This window comes from Rhinoraja longicauda, unplaced genomic scaffold (genome assembly GCF_053455715.1).
Source record: "Rhinoraja longicauda isolate Sanriku21f unplaced genomic scaffold, sRhiLon1.1 Scf000060, whole genome shotgun sequence".
Taxonomy (NCBI): Eukaryota; Metazoa; Chordata; class Chondrichthyes; order Rajiformes; family Arhynchobatidae; genus Rhinoraja; species Rhinoraja longicauda.
The window spans coordinates 217,501-222,500 of NW_027601278.1; positions in this window are offsets into that span (position 1 = coordinate 217,501).

Sequence of the window (5,000 nt, forward strand, 5' to 3'; positions counted from 1 at the left end):
GTTCCAAGAGGGAGGAGGGAGGGAGGGAGTCCCGGGGCCGTGAGAGAGAGAGAGCCTCATTAGCTGCTAGGTTCACCTCATTAGCTGCTAGCTAACGCGTCAGACCTTTTACATTCTTTAGAGGATTGAAACCTCAGGGCCTTTAACCCCCGTTCACCGTTTACACTCAACGATCCTTCCGAACAAAACCCTTACACATCTGTCCGTCCAACTGACCCCCGAGATACCTAACACGCAGATTAACACGTCAGCGGTGATCGGCGTGTCATAGAGGAGTCACAAAGACGGGCAAAATAGAGTGGTTGAATAAAAAATACTCACTCAATTGGCCGTGATTTAACGTAGCACACAATGATGCAAAGCCCATGCAAAGTCCAGTGGCCCAAGCAAACAAATAAGATAGATCTGGCTCGGCGTTCCTCATCTCCACATCGTCACCCAGCACGCCGACGCCCAATAACAATTCCCCCGCAAATTGTGCACCTCGAGCGGCAGTACTTTAAACGGCGCCGTCTTCGGCGTGGACGGCATGAACCAAGTCGGCAAGCATCGTCACCCAGCACACAGACGTCCACTAACAATTCCTCCCCCCTGCAAATTGCGCGCCGCGAACGGCAGTACTTTCAAGTATGCCGCCTTCGGCGGGGACATCGTGAACCAAATCGGCAGGCAGGCGTCGTCAGCCGGTCGACCGACCCCCAGTTGCATTGCCCCAACGGCCATTGTGCACTTCGAACAGAACAGTGCTTTTAAAATATTCCGCCTGCCGCGTGTACATCATGAAACAAATGGAAAGGACGAACCGGGCGTGCAACCGATGCACGGAGAGTGACAGGTCGTCAAGCAAGTCCGTGGCAATCCGTCGGCCGACTCGGCCGCGGCCAGCAGAGGCGTTTTGGCCCGGGCGCGCCGAACTTTGCGCGCCCTCGGTATGCGTAACACTAGCACATGCCTTCAAAACTCACTACAAAATAACCCCAAAGTATGCCGCCTTCCCCGTGGGCCTTGTTACCAATATCTTGCCCTGCTTCCTGATGCCCTTATGGGGTCGGCTCTGTTCTTGCAGAACCCTCAGGTGGTGCAGAGTCTGGGCCATTTTATCAATATCTTGCCCTGATTCCTGATGCCCTTATGGGGTCGGCTCTGTTCTTGCAGAACCCTGAGGTGGTGCAGAGTCTGCGCCTTGTTATCAATATCTTGCCCTGCTTCCTGAAACCCTTATGGGGTTGGTTCTGTTACAAAACCCTCAGGTGGTGCAGAGTCTGGGCCACTTTATAAATAACTCTGCCTGCATTAGGGTCAGGGTTAGGGTTAGGGTTAGGGTTAGGGTTAGGGTTAGGGTTAGGGTTAGGGTTAGGGTTAGGGTTAGGGTTAGGGTTAGGGTTAGGGTTAGGGTTAGGGTTAGGGTTAGGGTTAGGGTTAGGGGTAGGGGTAGGGGTAGGGGTAGCGGTAGGGGTAGGGGTAGGGGTAGGGGTAGTTTGAACTACTGCCGCTCCAGGCGCGCACTGTGCGTGGGTAATTTTCAGTGGGCGTCGGTGTGCTGGGTGACGATGCCGCCCAGACTCTGCACCACCTGAGGGATCTGCAAGAACAGAGCCGAACCCGCAAGGGTATCGGGAAGCAGGGCAAGATATTGATAACAAGGCCCAGACTCTGCACCACCCGAGGGTTCTGCAAGAACAGAGCCGACCCCATAAGGGTATCAGGAAGCAGGGTGAGATAGTGACACCATTTGTAAAACCGGCAAATCCCACCCAGGAAACATTGCAAAAATTGGCCTCTAATGCTGGAACGTGGGTAAAGCCAAACAAACACGACACGTTTTAAAAGAACGTTACTAAAACAGCCTGGGATATGCCCATGACAAAGGATAGGCCGAACCTCACCAGAAAAAAAGAGAGGGAGACCACGGCAGAGCTGAGGGATAAACATGAGATGGTGATAAAACCAGCAGACGAGGGGAGCAGTAGGGTTACAAATTAATGTCAATATGGGGCCTGCTCCCACTGGGTAATAGACAAAAACATAGAACAGGGTGACAGGAGAGACTGGATAGCACAGAGGATAACCCGTGAGCGAAATAATGGGGTGTATGCAGTTCAATGTAAGGAGTGTACCTTACGGTACATAGGGGAAACAGGTAAAACAGCCTCAGCGGTGATCGACGTGTCAAAGAGGAGTCACAAAGACGGGCAAAATAAAGTGGTTGATTATAGACAATAGACAATAGACAATAGGTGCAGGAGTCGGCCATTCAGCCCTTCGAGCCAGCACCGCCATTCAATGCGATCATGGCTGATCACTCTCAATCAGTACCCCGTTCCTGCCTTCTCCCCATACCCCCTCACTCCGTTATCCTTAAGAGCTCTATCCAGCTCTCTCTTGAAAGCATCCAACGAACTGGCCTCCACTGCCTTCTGAGGCAGAGAATTCCACACCTTCACCACTCTCTGACTGAAAAGGTTCTTCCTCATCTCCGTTCTAAATGGCCTACCCCTTATTCTTAAACGGTGGCCCCTTGTTCTGGACTCCCCCAACATTGGGAACATGTTTCCTGCCTCTAATGTGTCCAATCCCCTAATTATCGTATATGTTTCAATAAGATCCCCCCTCATTCTTCTAAATACCAGTGTATACAAGCCCAATCGCTCCAGCCTTTCAACATACGACCGTCCCGCCATTCCGGGAATTAACCTAGTGAACCTACGCTGCACGCCCTCCATAGCAAGAATATCCTTCCTCAAATTTGGAGACCAAAACTGCACACAGTACTCCAGGTGCGGTCTCACCAGGGCCCGCTACAACTGTAGAAGGACCTCTTTGCTCCTATACTCAACTCCTCTGGTTACGAAGGCCAACATTCCATTGGCTTTCTTCACTGCCTGCTGTACCTGCATGCTTCCTTTCATTGACTGATGCACTAGGACATCCAGATCTCGTTGAACTCCCCCTCCTCCTAACTTGACACCATTCAGACAATAATCTGCCTTTCTACTCTTACTTCCAAAGTGAATAACCTCGCACTTATCTACATTAAACTGCATCTGCCATGTATCCGCCCACTCACACAACCTGTCCAAGTCATCCTGCAGCCTTATTGCATCTTCCTCACAATTCACACTACCCTCCAGCTTAGTATCATCTGCAAATTTGCTAATGGTACTTTTAATCCCTCCGTCTAAGTCATTAATGCATATCGTAAATAGCTGGGGTCCCAGCACCGAACCTTGCGGTACCCCACTGGTCACTGCCTGCCATTCCGAGAGGGACCCATTTATACCCACTCTTTGCTTTCCGTCTGTCAACCAATTTTCTATCCATGTCAGTACCCTACCCCCAATACCACGTGCCCTAATTTTGCCCACTAATCTCCTATGTGGGAGCTTGTCGAAGGCTTTCTGAAAGTCGAGGTACACCACGTCCACTGACTCTCCCCTGTCAATTTTCCTAGTTACATCCTCAAAACATTCCAGTAGATTTGTCAAGCATGATTTCCCCTTCGTAAATCCATGCTGACTCGCAATGATCCTGTTACTGCTATCCAAATGCTCAGCAATTTCGTCTTTTCTAATTGACTCCAGCATCTTCCCCACCACTGATGTCAGACTAACTGGTCTATAATTACCCGTTTTCTCTCTCCCTCCCTTCTTAAAAAGTGGGATAACATTTGCTATCCTCCAATCCACAGGAACTGATCCTGAATCTATATAGAACATTGAAAAATGATCTCCAATGCTTCCACTATTTCTAGAGCCACCTCCTTAGGTACCCTGGGATGCAGACCATCAGGCCCTGGGGATTTATCAGCCTTCAGTCCCATCAGTCTACCCAAAACCATTTCCTGCCTAATGTGGATTTCCTTCAGTTCCTCCATCACCCTAGGTTCTCCGGCCCCTAGAACATTTGGGAGATTGTGTGTATCTTCCTCAGTGAAGACAGACCCAAAGTAACGGTTTAACTCGTCTGCCATTTCTTTGTTCCCCATAATAAATTCCCCCGTTTCTGTCTTCAAGGGACCCACATTTGCCTTGACTATTTTTTTCCTCTTCACGTACCTAAAAAAACTTTTGCTATCCTCCTTTATATTATTGGCTAGTTTACCCTCGCACCTCATCTTTTCTCCCCGCATTGCCTCTTTAGTTAACTTTTGTTGCTCTTTAAAAGAGTCCCAATCCTCTGTCTTCCCACTCTTCTTTGCTATGTTATACCTCCTCTCCTTAATTTTTATGCTGTCCCTGACTTCCCTTGTCAGCCACAGGTGTCTCTTACTCCCCTTAGAGTCTTTCCACCTCTTTGGAATAAATTGATCCTGCAACCTCTGCATTATTCCCTGGAATACCTGCCATTGCTGTTCTACCGTCTTCCCTGCTAGGGCCTCCTTCCAGTCAATTTTGGCCAGCTCCCGCCTCATGCCTCTGTAATCCCCTTTGCTATACTGTAATACAGACACTTCCGATTTTCCCTTCTACCTTTCCATTTGCAGAGTAAAACTTATCGTGTTGTGATCACTGCCTCCTAACGGCTCTTTTACCTCTAGTCCCCTTATCAGATCAGGATCATTAAAAACACTCACTCTATTGGCCGTGATTTAACCTAGCACACAGTGTTGCAAAGCCCACGCAAAGTCCAGTGGGCCAAGCAAACAAATAAGATAGATCTGGCTCGGCGTTCCACATCTCCACATCGTCACCCAGCACGCCGACGCCCATTAACAATTCCCCCGCAAATTGTGCACCTCGAGCGGCAGTACTTTAAACGGCGCCGTCTTCGGCGTGGACGGCATGAACCAAGTCGGCAAGCATCGTCACCTAGCACACAGACGTGCACTAACAATTCCTCCCCCCGCAAATTGCGCGCCGCGAACGGCGGTACTTTCAAGTATGCCGCCTTCGGCGGGGACATCGTGAACCAAATCGGCAGGCAGGCGTCGTCAGCCGGTCGACCGACCCCCAGCTGCATTTCCCCAACGGACATTGTGCACTTCGTACAGAACAGTGCTT